We start from the raw sequence: 15,443 nt of genomic DNA on the forward strand, positions 1-15,443 counted from the left end.
CTGGCGCATGAGATGACTGGGAGTATAAGACTAGAGATGATCGAACATCGGGAAATCTTAGGTTCGATTGAACTCGAACCTTTTTGCACCTTCTTCATTTGATTCCCGATACCTTCCCGTTCCATGGGGAAGGTGGAGCAAGCCTAAATAGGCTGTATGCCTGTTTTCCAGGCGGTACTCCTTCTTGCTCCACCTTCCCTACGGAACGGGAAGGTATCGGGAATCAAATGAAGAAGGTGCAAAAAGGTTTGAGTTCAATCGAACCTAAGATTTCCCGATGTTCGATCATCTCTATATAAGACGACCCCTGACGCTTGTCTTATACGCCGGAAAATGTTAACTTAAAATGTCAATGTTAACTTAGCTTCGGGGACTTCCGGCACAGACAGTGACTCTGCATCACACTGCCTGCGCCGGAAACATTACGGGAGGCGCGCAGCGGCCGGAAACAAGTCACAGGTGAGTTGAATTGTTTGTTTTTTTATTGTGGTTGCCACATACGGTGGGGATGCGGCCATCTTTGAGCTCCCCCACTGTATGTGGTGACCATGCCCAGCATATAAGATGACCCCCGACTTCTGACGACCCCAGATTTTTCGGGGTTAAAAAGTTGCCTTATATGCCAGAAAATACAGTAGTTTTATTATTTCCTTTAGAAAAATTGGAGGGGGGGAAAGAGGGTCCAATTAAATTGAAAGCAAGCTAAGCAATTTCACCTTCCTGACGCTCTCCCTTTAACCCCTTCCCTCCCAAGCCAATTCTCCTTTTTGTGCTTTCATTTTTGCCTCCTTGTATATAAAAGGCCCTAGTGGTTGTATATTTTCACCTAAAGACTGACATGAGCCCTTATCTTCTTGCGACACCAATTATACTTTGCAATAACAGACTTAATGTTTCCATAAAATATGCAGCAAAAGCAGAAAAAAATGATTTGTGCAGTGACATTTACTATATATATATTTTTTTTTAAAGTTCTTCAGATCGCTATATTCCCATCCCTATAACGCAGCGATACCAAATATGTTTATTTATTTTTATTTATAAAATGGGAAAGGGGGGTGATTTAAACTTTTATTAGGGGAGGGCATTTTATTTTATAAAAAAAACTTTTTTTTTCTTTTAATACTTAAACTTTTAGTCCCCCTGGGACTTTACTTTCAGTATACTTAATAGAGCACTAATCGATTCCCCTTTAAAAATCAGATCTGGTGCGGAATGTCAATAGTGTGCACAATAATGTAAGCGCTGTCAGTCAACATTAAAGGGGAGGAGTTGAAGAACAATTATGGAAGCATTGCAGCTCGGCCACGCCTCCAGGACACTTAAATGACGGAAGAAAAAATCACGTTTGGATAATGTTAGATCACTATAAACAGCCCTCTTGTTATCCAGCAATGGTCGTGGTTTAGTGGGCTAAATGTCCTGACAGATTCCCTTATAACGTATATAGCTTTGTTCTGTTCTATGATATATTAGGTCGCTCCCTAAAGCTAAGGCATTTTTTGTATCTCGCATTTGAGATGAAAAACTAGTCTCCTTGTATCTTCACTTCCTGCCCTAGCAGGTGCCATTCCGCTTCTGCAGAAATTGCTTGTTGATCTTATCTTGACCTTTGACTTGTGGTTCTCTATATTCTGAACATGTACAGCAAGGTGCACTGAGATGGTCTGCTTAAAGTCCGGAGAATTAAAAAATTTTCAACTGGCAGGGGTGTGGGGGGAGGGGAGACATAAGAAACATGGATGGCCGCATGGGGCAGGCGCTACGGCCCGTGGCCGACCTGCCCCCTCTAGTGATTATCAATGGAGCAAAGCAGCCCAGGGGGTGGGTCGGTTCAATGCTAGGAGGGGCCTTAGCTACGCTCCCATTGCTCCTAATAGCTTGCCAGGCACAACTAACAGCACGGGAACAGCACTGAGGATAAAGGTTATAGACATACCTTCATCCTCAGTGCCCCATACCCACTAAGGACCTGACAGAAGGTTAGATTTGCCTTTAAACCTTGTGATATACATAACGTTAGAACCAACCTACATATACATAGCGGTGGCACATGGTTTCTGGGACGCTGCAAAGATCAGTTGTCAGACATGTTGCACAACTATAACAACTATCTAAAGTATACAGGAATTGTTACATGTACCTGGTGACTTCATGGTGGACATTGTCAACCTCGCTAAACACTCATAGAGAAGAGAAGTGAGTCCACTGACAGTCTCAGTTCTGCTACTTCTGTATTCAGTGTTGTTAAATAGAAAGGACGAGTAGTGAAATATTCAAATTTTCAAATATCGAGTCGAGCAGATCCTGATACTGGACTATTGGATCGAATATCAAGTCTATGGGAGAAAAAGGCTTGTTTATTGGAAACCAAAATTCAACCTCTTGGAGAACACCAAGTCCACAATGACACCTCAGGAAATGATGCCAACACCTCTGGAATGCATCTGGGACAGCAGGGGAAGCATGCCTGGGTGCACCTAACATGCATCATTATGCCACTATCTAAGCCTATCAACAATAAACTCCAAACACAATATAACCTCTATCTAAAGTTGAAAATACACCATGGCATGGACAGAAAACCAAATTTTAGGCAAAAGAAACATTTACATGCACCCCTTTAAATCACGTTGCCTATGACAGTTACAGATGGCATAGGCAACATTGTGTGTGTGTGTGTGTGTGTGTGTGTTTGATGTGGTCAGACACGTTCTACACATAAAGGGGTGTGGTTCTCATGGTAAAACTTAAATTGAGGCCCGCCGGTGAGGTGAGCACTCCAAAAATCCTCGGAGTTACAGGAGAACTGATAACAATACAGTCTTTTTAAGAGACCCTGGAATTTAAAGGTTCACACTTGAAATCCTTTAAAGAGAAGGAAAATTTAAATTGAACTTAACCGAAAAATCACCCACTACTACTGCCTCTACTGAACTGATTGATTCTGCCTGCTAAACAGACACTTCTTTCACCTAAAAGCTTATAGAAAGAAAATTAGCAGGCCCTTGAAGTGAGCCCTCCAAAAATTGATTTTGTGGCCCTTGAGGTGAGGCCTCCAACATTCCCCATTTGAATCGATTTAATTTTTTTAAAAAAAGGGGGTAAATGAAAGATTGAATTGAATTAGATATTAATTTGAAATTGAAGATTTAAAAAACAGCCAATAAAGTGGCCTTTACCGACCTGCCGGCTTCTGCCTTTGAAACAGCTACAAAATTAAAGGAAGGCAGAGGACACCCCCAGCAAGTTTTTATCCAGAGATAAAATGGTTTGAAGTGGAGAACACAATGATCCTACTAAAATAGCGAGATTCTTATTGAAGGTTGATATCGTGGTAAATACTTACAGTATGATCAAAGTATTTTAGGAGTGATACCTTTATTGGCCAACAAAAAGTTGATAGAGCTGTGAGCTTTCGGGATTCAAAAGACCCCTTCGTCAGACAAGTTCACAAATGAATGACTTACAGAAACGGCACAACATTTTAGGGATGTTACAAGAAAAGTGAGACATCTGTGAATAAGGGGGGGGGGGGGTGTTGTTAGGGTATATACATCACATAGATAAGCCAGGGCAATAAAAAGAACTTTTTGTAAATTGAAGCTTATTTAGAAGTCCGAGGTTCTTGGACAGTTCAGTCTTATCTGTGGAGTGTGTCCATGTAGTGGGTCATAAATCCAGGGGCCAGGTTTAGTCCATGTATTAATGACTGGAATGTTTTTATCAATTTGAATTCCCACACTTTCCTCTCTCTGTCACTCTGGAAGTGACCTTTGAGGACCATAACCTTTAAATCTGTTATTCTATGGTCCAGTCCTGAGAAATGTTGGCCTACAGGGGTAGTGAGACTACTTTTTATTGTATGTCTATGTAAGTTCATTCTAGTTTGTAATTTCTGTTTTGTTTCCCCAATGTAAATCCCTGTGGGGCATCGTACACTTTATCATGTAGACCACATTGGAGGATGAACATGAGAAAGCATTGGTGATTGTATAGTCCCACTGTGTATCGGGGATGCGAATTGTGTTTGTTTGTAGTATGTGGGGATATGTGCTGCATTTTCTGTTGTTGCAAAAGAAGATGCCAGTCTCTGGTGTTGATGTCAGAGCACTTTTTATAAGGAGCTTTCTTTCGGGGGCTGTTTGAATGAAAAAAGTGGTAATCCTGGGAAAATCTCTTTCAGTCTGTTGTCCCTCTGGAATATCGGCTGTAGTTCAGCAGCAATCTTTTTTAGGATCTTCATATGAGGGTTAAAGGTGACAAAATGCCAAGTTTTTGCCCACACAACTTTTTGCCCTAGGCTTTTGGGGGTCTCTCCTGCTTAAAATAAGCTAATAGCTGACTCACTCTGCTACACAATGTCTTCTTCTTTAGCTCCAAGTAGCATCTGAAATCAAATCTCAAATCCACTATTCTATGCATGGCCCTTAAGATAAGGCATCTAAAAAATAACTTAAGGCACTTGAGGTGAGCCTTTTAAAAGAGTTTGAAGTGTGGGGATAAGTTCAAATGGCAATAGAAAAGTCTCCCCCCATATGCAGTTTAGCCAAATATTTTATAAGGCAATGGAAATCCAGCTTGGAATTCGTGGGAGCAGTCATCCAACCCAGCACTAAGATTGCTCCAGTGGCCAGCCTGGATCAGCTATGCAAACAGCTGTACTATTTATTTTTTTTTTAAAGTGTCAGTAACCTAGGTCTACTGAAAGAAGCTACCGATTCACTTCACCGAGGCCAGGTACCTCAGTGACACATATCTGTCATATACTATCACACCTTGTACCTTCTCACAAGGCCCTTGAGTTGGGCCTTTTAAAAGCAGCGTTGAGGACCTTGAGGTGAGCCCTCCAAAAATTAGCTTTAGGCACTTGAGGCAAGCCCTCCAAAAATTAGCTTGATGTACTTGAGGTGAGCCCTCAGAAAATTTTATGGATGTCCCTTAAAGTGAGCCCTCTAAAACAATATATAATGGCCCTTGAAAGAGCCCCTGAAAAAATTATGCGCATAGCCCTAGAAAAAATTATGTGGAGGCCCTTGAAAGAGCCCCCCAAAAAATTATAAACATGGCCCTTCAGGGGAGCCTCAATACTGTTTTTTTTTTTAAATTACCCATTTCTATGGTGGTTGAGGAGGAGGAAATGAGTTGGAGCAGACACATGGCACTTCACTTTTGGCTACTTTCCACCGGTAGAGAAGCAAAGTCTTGATCAATCCAGCGGCTGTTAATTTTTATGAGCTTCAGCCAGTCAGCACTGTCAGTTGACAGGAGGCTGCATATATCTTTGATGATTCCCCTTGCTGCGCTGAACACCCTTTCTGACAGAACGCTGGTGGCAGGGCATGCCAGCACCTCCAAGGCGTACAGGGACAGTTCCAACCACATGTCCAACTTGGAGACACAGTAAGTGTAGGACGCCGAGGGATCGGGGAGGACAGGGCCGCAGTCTGCCAGGTACTCAAGCAACATCCACCCATACTTTTCCCTCCTGCTCACTACAGGCCCTGCAGTGATGGAAGTTTCACGAGGGGGTGCCATGAATGTGTCCCACACCTTGGAGAGTGTTCCCCTGGTGGTTAAGGACCTGATGGATGTTTTCAGGCCCTGGGAGAAACTCTTCTCCCTGCCACCAGTATTGGTGGGTGGGAATATTTTCACTGCCGCCACCGGAAGAGTCACTCTCCATTTTCTTCTCTTCTTCCTCCACCTCCTCTTCGCCCCATCCGCGCTGTACCAATGGGACGCACCCAACTTGAGTGCTACCCTCGACAGCCTCCTTTTCTTCAAAAGCCTCTTCCATGTCCTCCTCCTCCTTTTCCTCCTGCAACTGCTGTTGAGAAGCAGACACGAGTGTGGTCTAAGTGTCTACATCTCCTCCTATCCTGGCATCCTCTGTGCACACCACATTCTCCCTTATGGTAACAAGGGATTCTTTGAGGATGTGTAGGAGTGGCATGGATACGCCGCAAATAACTTTTGAAAGGAATCTCACAAGTGCCGCACTTTCACCAGTAGCTCTGCAAGATTGGGGTACTTTTTGGAAAGCGTTGTACTAACAAATTAAAAAACGTGGTCCAGGCAAGGTACATTTGTGAGTTTGGCAAGCTCCAGAGCCGCTACCAAGTTACGGCCATTATCGCACACGACCATGCCTGGTCGTAGTTGCAGCGGCGACAGCTACATTTCCGTCTGCTGCAATATGCTGTCCATCACCTCTGCGGACGAGGAGGAGATGGGATTGTCAGAACCCATGCTTTCAATCTTGGCCAGGGGTAGGAGGTAGGCGAGATGGACAATTGATGAGATGAGGTGCAGGCAAAGGAGAGGACGCAGGCAACGGGGAGGTTGAAGGAGAAGGCCCCAAAGTGGCCAAAGCAGAGGCAGATGGAGAGGAGTGGTGTGGACTGCAGAAAAGGAAGAACCAGTGGTGGCAACACAGGTGCAGATTGTTGTGCGCTTGCTCTCTCCCACTCAGCCCAGTGCTTTGCTTCCAAGTGACGCCACAAGCCTGAGGTGGTCATATTGCTCTTCTCAGACACCCTACTCAGCTTTAAATGGCAGAGTGTGCAAACTGTGCTGAGTGTGTCATCCGCTTACACATTAAAATATCTCCATACCAAAGAAGGCGTCCTCGATGGGGGAGCTTTGCGCGAGTGGCTGCTATGGGGAAGAGCTGGGGCCCTGCTGCCTCTGCCCTGTGTTCTCTCAATAAACCATCCTCTGCCATCCTAGCTGCCTTTTGCGGTGATTCACAGCCCTCCTCATTTCCACTCCCCCACCCCCCGCATGGTTATTGGTTAAAAAAAACCTGACAGGTATTGTGTACTACTCGATCAAATACCTACTCAATCGAGCAGTACCTCCTCATCTTTATTGTTAAGGTTATAGAAATTGTTCTCTGGCACATACACCACCCTTCCAGCCACATACATCACTACCCCGAATGAATAAATAAAAAAAAATCTATTTATCTATCTATCTATCTATCTATCTATCTATCTCCTATCTATCTATCTACCTATCTATCTATCTATCTATCTATCTATCTACCTATCTATCTATCTATCTCCTATCTATCTATCTATCTATCTATCTATCTATCTATCTCCTATCTATCTATCTATCTATCTATCTACCTATCTATCTATCTATCTATCTACCTCCTATCTATCTATCTATCTATCTATCTCCTATCTATCTATCTATCTCCTATCTATCTATCTATCTATCTATCTATCTATCTATCTATCTACCTATCTATCTATCTATCTCCTATCTATCTATCTATCTATCTATCTCCTATCTATCTATCTATCTATCTATCTATCTATCTACCTATCTATCTATCTATCTATCTACCTCCTATCTATCTATCTATCTATCTCCTATCTATCTATCTATCTCCTATTTATCTATCTATCTATCTATCTATCTATCTCCTATCTATCTATCTCCTATCTATCTATCTATCTATCTATCTATCTATCTATCTATCTATGTATCTATCTATCTATCTATCTCCTATCTATCTCCTATCTATCTATCTATCTATCTATCTATCTACCTACCTATCTATCTATCTATCTATCTATCTATCTATCTATCTATCTCCTATCTATCTATCTATCTATCTCCTATCTATCTATCTATCTATCTATCTATCTATCTATCTATGTATCTATCTATCTATCTATCTCCTATCTATCTCCTATCTATCTATCTATCTATCTATCTATCTATCTATCTATCTATCTATCTCCTATCTATCTATCTATCTACCTATCTATCTATCTATCTATCTATCTATCTATCTACCTATCTATCTATCTATCTATCTATCTATCTATCTATCTATCTATCTATCTCCTATCTATCTATCTATCTATCTATCTCCTATCTATCTATCTATCTATCTATCTATCTATCTATCTATCTATCTATCTCCTATCTATCTATCTATCTATCTATCTATCTATCTATCTATCTATCTATCTATCTACCTATCCAGGGCTCCAGGGGGCCCAATGAGATTGCCCCCATTATAATTACGCCGCTGCCACCTCCTGCTGGACTGCCCAGGTCGCCATCGGATGGATGAGTGTAGCTACCTGCATCCCCCCCCCATACCCTGTGCCGCCGGCATTTCTCGATAAACTGGTGCTCTGAGGCCGCTCTCCCCGTGGGTTCCGTTTGTCACACTCGAATGACGCAGGCCAGTAGCTCGATGGACAGAGTAGGAGCTGGACGGATGCCTGCAACTGCAAGCCAACCATATGGTAAACAGGGGAAGGGGGGCATGTGGAAAACGGGGAGGGGACATGTGTGTGGACAAAAAGGGGAGGGGGACATGTGGAAAACAGGAGGAGGGGGACATGTGGATAACAAGTGGAGGGGGACATGTGGAAAACAGGAGGAGGGGGACATGTGTGTGGAAAACGGGAAGGGGGACATGTGTGTGGAAAACGGGAAGGGGGACATGTGTGTGGACAAAAAGGGGAGGGGGACATGTGGATAACAAGTGGGGGGGACATGTGGAAAACAAGTAGAGGGGGAGGTGTGTGAAAAACGGGGAGGGGGACATGTATGTGAAAAATGGGGAGGGGGACATGTGTGTGGAAAACGGGGAGGGGACATGTGTGTGTGGAAAACGGGGTAGGAGATATGTGTGTGGAAAACGGGGTAGGAGATATGTGTGTGGAAAACAGGGGAAAGGGGACATGTATGTTGAAAAACAGGGGGAGGGGGACATGTGGAAAACAAGGGGAGGGGGACATGTATGTGGGAAAAAAAGGGAGAGGGGGACATGTGTGTGGAAAACAGGGGGAGCATGTGAGGGCGGGGCAGGGGCCCGTGCATTGTAAACTGCCCGGGGCCCATGGGATCTTTAATCCACCCCTGGATATTAGTGTATTTAAGCCATGCTGTGTGATACCAGCAGGGCCGCTGATAGGGCAGTACAACTGGTACTGCCGTATGGGGCCCGGACCCTAAGAGACATGGGGGGAGCCCGCCGGCCGCCGCTCCCCGTCCGCTAGCACCCACCCCCCCTGCCGGCTACCTAACAGCTACAGTCAGGGCCGCCATCAGGGCATTACTTAGTGGCGTAGCTATAGGGGTCGCAGCGGTCGCCATGGCGACCGGGCCCCTACGCTAGGGGGGGCCCGCACGGCCCCCCTTGCCACTTGTTTTTGAGCATCCCGAGAAGCTGCGGCCGCGCAGCTTCTCGGGATGCACTGATTGCTTCGATGTTCCGTCCGCACTGTGAGTGGGCGGAACATTAAAGCGATCAGAATACAGGAGCAGGACCTGTCAGCGTCCTCCTCCTGTATTCCCCCCCATAGGCTGCCAGCACTTCATACCAGCAGCCTATGGGAGGCCGGGCCGTGACCTCTCCGGCAGGCGTGATGATGTGACGTCATCATGTCTGCCGGAAGTCCCGTCCCTGCGGCTCGCAAGATGGAGCCAGAAGAGGAGGAAGAGCTGCTGCCTGCACAGCGCGGATTAGGTGAGTAGGATGTTTGTTTTTTTAGGGGCACCTCTGGGGACATTATTAGTGTATGGGGGCACCTCTGGGGGCATTATTAGTGTATGGGGGGCACCTCGGGGGCATTATTAGTATATGGGGGCACCTCTGGGGGCATTATTAGCTCATGGGGGCACCTCTGGGGGCATTATTAGTATATGGGGGCACCTCTGGGGGCATTATTAGTATATGGGGGCACCTCTGGGGCATTATTAGTATATGGGGGGCACCTCTGGGGGCATTATTAGTATATGGGGGCACCTCTGGGGGCATTATTAGTTCATGGGGACAACTCTGGGGGCATTATTAGTATATGGGGCCCCCTCTGGGGGCATTATTAGTTCATGGGGGCACCTCTGGGGGCATTATTAGCTCATGGGGGCACCTCTGGGGGCATTATTAGCTCATGGGGGCACCTCTGGGGGCATTATTAGTATATGGGGGCACCTCTGGGGGCATTATTAGTTCATGGGGGCACCTCTGGGGGCATTATTAGTTCATAAGGGCACCTCTGGGGGCATTATTAGTTCATGGGGGCACCTCTGGGGGCATTATTAGTTCATGGGGGTACCTCTGGGGGCATTATTAGTATATGGGGGCACCTCTGGGGGCATTATTAGTATATGGGGGCACCTCTGGGGGCATTATTAGCTCATGGGGGCACCTCTGGGGGCATTATTAGTATATGGGGGCACCTCTGGGGGCATTATTAATATATGGGGGCACCTCTGGGGACATTATTAGTTCATGGGGGCACCTCTGGGGGCATTATTAGTTCATGGGGGCACCTCTGGGGGCATTATTAGTATATGGGGGCACCTCTGGGGGCATTATTAGTATATGGGGGCACCTCTGGGGGCATTATTAGCTCATGAGGGCACCTCTGGGGGCATTATTAGTATATGGGGGCACCTCTGGGGGCATTATTAGTTCATGGGGGCACCTCTGGGGCATTATTAGCTCATGGGGGCATCTCGGGGGGCATTATTAGTGTATGGGGGTACCTCTGGGGCATTATTAGTTCATGGGGGCCACCTCTGGGGGCATTATTAGTTCATGGGGGCACCTCTGGGGGCATTATTAGCTCATGGGGATACCTCTGGGGGCATTATTAGTTCATGGGGGCCACCTCTGGGGGCATTATTAGCTCATGGGGGCACAGCAGGGCATCCTACATACAGGGGGCATCCCACATTCCTACTCGCTTTACTGCACATAACACCAAACAGCGCAGTTACTATGGGAGCCTACAGGGGGGAGAAAGGAAAGGAAGTTGCTAGAAATGTGCGGAGCCTAAATTGTTTGTCTCGCAGGCTCTGAAAAGATGAAACATATCTGGAAGGAATCATCCTGGAGGTCTGGGCCGGATGGAGAGGAAAAGGGAAAGTGACGCCTCAGATCAAAGAAGACGTCACCTGTGAGTCCCTGTATGACACTTTTCTTATTTTGTAGAACATCATTTAGTAGGGGTGCTCCGAGGTGACAGCTACTACATTATCTGTACTCAGAGATATCACTGTGTTATCTGTGGTGTTACATAGGACTGCAGGTGACTACTACATTACCTGTACTCAGAGATATCACTGTGTTATCTGTGGTGTTACATAGGACTGCAGGTGACATCTACATTATCTGTACTCAAAGATATCATTGTGTTATCTGTGCTGTTACATAGGACTGCAGGTGACTACTACATTATCTGTACTCAGAGGGATATCACTGTGTTATCTGTGGTGTTACATAGGACTGCAGGTGACATCTACTACATGATCTATACTCAGAGATATCACTGTGTTATCTGTGCTGTTACATAGGACTGCAGGTGAAATCCACTACATTATCTGTACTCAGAGATACCACTGTGTTATGTGGTGTTACATAGGACTGCAGGTGATATCAGGTGATTTCTCCAGGTTGCAGAAGTTCAAACTTCATCGTGCCCTGCTGACAGTTTATTATGGGAGTTGTAGTTTTGCAGCATGTGGCTCTTCAGGTTGCAGCACTACAACCCCCATTGTTTCCAACTGGCAGTTCATGATGAGAGTTGTAGTTTTTCAGCTGGAGAGTCAAAGATTGGAATACAATGATTAGACAATGACACAGTACAGTCCATTAATTATAGGGGGCAGTAATGCAGTACATGAGGTGGAGGCAGTGGCAGTGCATTAGAACATGGCGGCACATTAGAGTAATTGGATATAACGTTAGATATGACTTTGCCTGATCGGGTGAGATGGGGGGCCCCCAAGCTAACATTTTGCACCAGGGCCCATCAACCTTTAGCTACGCCCCTGGTACAGCTGTCAGGGGCCCGAGCTCAAACAAGGATCCAGGGGGGCCCGGCCATCCAGCCTCCCTGCATACAGGCTCCTGACAGCTGTACCGCACAGGCAGGAAGCAGTAGAGACACAGGGCCCCCTCCCCTGCCCCTCACTATCTCCTCTTCCTGCTTTCACTTGTGCTGGGATGTCGGAGAAGGAGGGGGAGGGGCGGGGAGCCGCTGTGTGAGGAGAGGGACTGCAGCACCTTGGACCTGGAGCTTCCCTGGTCAGATTAAGTGTGTGTCTGTGTGTTTATATATACATGTGTGCTGGTGTCTGTGTGTTTATATATACATGTGTGCTGGTGTCTGTGTGTTTATATATACATGTGTGCTGGTGTCTGTATACATGTGTGCTGGTGTCTGTATGTGTGTATACATGTGTGCTGGTGTCTGTATGTGTGTATACATGTGTGCTGGTGTCTGTATATGTGTATACATGTGTTCTGGTGTCTGTATTCATGTGTGCTGGTGTCTGTATACATGTGTGCTGGTGTCTGTATGTGTGTATACATGTGTGCTGGTGTCTGTATGTGTGTATACATGTGTGCTGGTGTCTGTATGTGTGTATGTATGCATGTGTGCTGGTGTCTGTATACATGTGTGCTGGTGTCTGTATGTGTGTATACATGTGTGCTGGTGTCTGTATACATGTGTGCTGGTGTCTGTATGTGTGTATACATGTGTGCTGGTGTCTGTATGTGTGTATACATGTGTGCTGGCATCTGTATACATGTGTGCTGGTGTCTGTATGTCTGTATACATGTGTGCTGGTGTCTGTATACATTTGTGCTGGTGTCTGTATACATGTGTGCTGGTGTCTGTACACATGTGTGCTGGTGTCTGTATGTGTGTATACATGTGTGCTGGTGTCTGTATACATGTGTGCTGGTGTCTGTATGTGTGTATACATGTGTGTTGGTGTCTGTATACATGTGTGCTGGTGTCTGTATGTGTGTATACATGTGTGCTGGTGTCTGTATGTGTGTATACATGTGTGCTGGTGTCTGTATGTGTGTATACATGTGTGCTGGTGTCTGTATGTGTGTATGCATGTGTGCTGGTGTCTGTATACATGTGTGCTGGTGTCTGTATGTCTGTATACATGTGTGCTGGTGTCTGTATACATGTGTACTGGTGTCTGTATGTGTGTATACATGTGTGCTGGTGTCTGTATGTGTGTATACATGTGTGCTGGCATCTGTATACATGTGTGCTGGTGTCTGTATGTCTGTATACATGTGTGCTGGTGTCTGTATACATGTGTGCTGGTGTCTGTATACATGTGTGCTGGTGTCTGTATACATGTGTGCTGGTATCTGTATGTGTGTATACATGTGTGCTGGTTTCTGTATGTGTGTATACATGTGTGCTGGTGTCTGTATACATGTGTGCTGGTGTCTGTATGTGTGTATACATGTGTGTTGGTGTCTGTATACATGTGTGCTGGTGTCTGTATGTGTGTATACATGTGTGCTGGTGTCTGTATGTCTGTACACATGTGTGCTGGTGTCTGTATGTGTGTATACATGTGTGCTGGTGTCTGTATACATGTGTGCTGGTGTCTGTATGTGTGTATACATATGTGCTGGTGTCTGTATACATGTTTGCTGGTGTCTGTATGTGTGTAAACATGTGTGTTGGTGTCTGTATACATGTGTGATGGTGTCTTTATGTGTGTATACATGTGTGCTGGTGTCTGTATACATGTGTGCTGGTGTCTGTATGTCTGTATACATGTGTGCTGGTGTCTGTATGTCTGTATACATGTGTGCTGGTGTCTGTATACATGTGTGCTGGTGTCTGTATGTGTGTATACATGTGTGCTGGTGTCTGTATACATGTGTGCTGGTGTCTGTATGTCTGTATACATGTGTGCTGGTGTCTGTATGTCTGTATACATGTGTGCTGATGTCTGTATACATGTGTGCTGGTGTCTGTATGTGTGTATACATGTGTGCTGGTGTCTGTATGTCTGTATGCATGTGTGCTGGTGTCTGTATGTCTGTATACATGTGTGCTGGTGTCTGTATACATGTGTGCTGGTGTCTGTATGTGTGTATACATGTGTACTGGTGTCTGTATACATGTGTGCTGGTGTCTGTATGTGTGTATACATGTGTGCTGGTGTCTGTATACATGTGTGCTGGTGTCTGTATACATGTGTGCTGGTGTCTGTGTGTGAGATCAATTCTAGAGAACTGGATTGTATACCCCATTTTTCCCAGTGGCTTTAAATGTAACCTCTGTTATACAGTTATAAAATTGTAGAACCTAAATGTGAACAAGGTGCAATTCAAATAGACACTTACTTGTATAGCTGTCTCTTGTGCTCTGTATGCAGTGCATTATATTCACCCTTGCAACGTACAATTTATAGCGTGTCTACAAGCCCAGCGGGGCTCATTATGATGGAGGCTAAAACTTATACAAGAGTGGGGTAGGGGTTCCCCTGTATTCAGAATGCTGTTGAGTGCTAGGCAATGCCCCATCTGGGATTATTGAATTTCGAGGGTCTATGCAGAGCAGGATAAAGACACCTCTGCTGCACAAACAGGATCTCCTAGAAAGCGTTCTCACCGCCATGTATTCGCTATCACTGGCTTGGGTGAGCTAAACTAGTCGGGGGGGGGGGGGGGTGATTTGTATATGCTCACTAACATGGAACAGCCTCATTATTTTAGCCTTATCAACATATTCTATGTTAGTGAGCATACCGGGGGGGGGGGGGGGGGGATATTGGTGAACATATACAAATCAAACAGCCCCCCAGACCCTCGAAATTCAATAACCCCAAACGGGCATTGCCTAGTACTCAACAGCATTCTGAATACAGGGGAACCCCTACCCCATGCAGGAATACTTGTATAAGTTTTAGTCTCCATCATAATGAGCCCCGCTGGGCTTGTAGACACGCTATAAATTGTACGTTGCAAGGGTGAATATAATGCACTGCATACAGAGCACAAGAGACAGCTATAAAAGTAAGTGTCTGTATGGTGACATTGAAATTGCACCTTGTTCACATTTAGTTTCTACAATTTTATAACTGTATAACAGAGGTTACAGAGTTCTCTAGAATTGATCTGAACCAAATTATACCTCCCAGCAAGGCATGGGTCGAACACACAATTTTTCTTTTATTAATGTGGGGGGCCCAGACACTTTGGTTGTATGGGGCCCCGAAATTCCTGATGGCGGCCCTGGATACCAGTGCAGATAACAAGTGTTGAAAAGTCAGACATTTTTGCACAATACTGCCAAATGTTTGAGCACATATAGATGTGTATAGTATTATATCCACCAGGGTAGGGGAGGAGTGTGGTGGTGTGGTTTGTTTATGGGGGACCAAGGCACATATTTTGCTCAGGGGGCCTATGCAGTCTGTGTCCGCCCCTGTTATATGCACACTAAACAGAAATAAACAGAGCTCTAAGATTCCTATTGTTTCCCCCATATGCATCAATGACAGTTCTATCCATGTTGGTGAGTTTTATTAACATCCCTTAATGTCCTATAGAAGGGCCAGAATTTTGTGAGATCTTTTGGTTAATACAAGGACTGGTAGTTTCACATCTGTATTCCTGGGCCCTAAGAGAG

This window comes from Dendropsophus ebraccatus, chromosome 12 (assembly GCF_027789765.1).
Source record: "Dendropsophus ebraccatus isolate aDenEbr1 chromosome 12, aDenEbr1.pat, whole genome shotgun sequence".
NCBI lineage: Eukaryota > Metazoa > Chordata > Amphibia > Anura > Hylidae > Dendropsophus > Dendropsophus ebraccatus.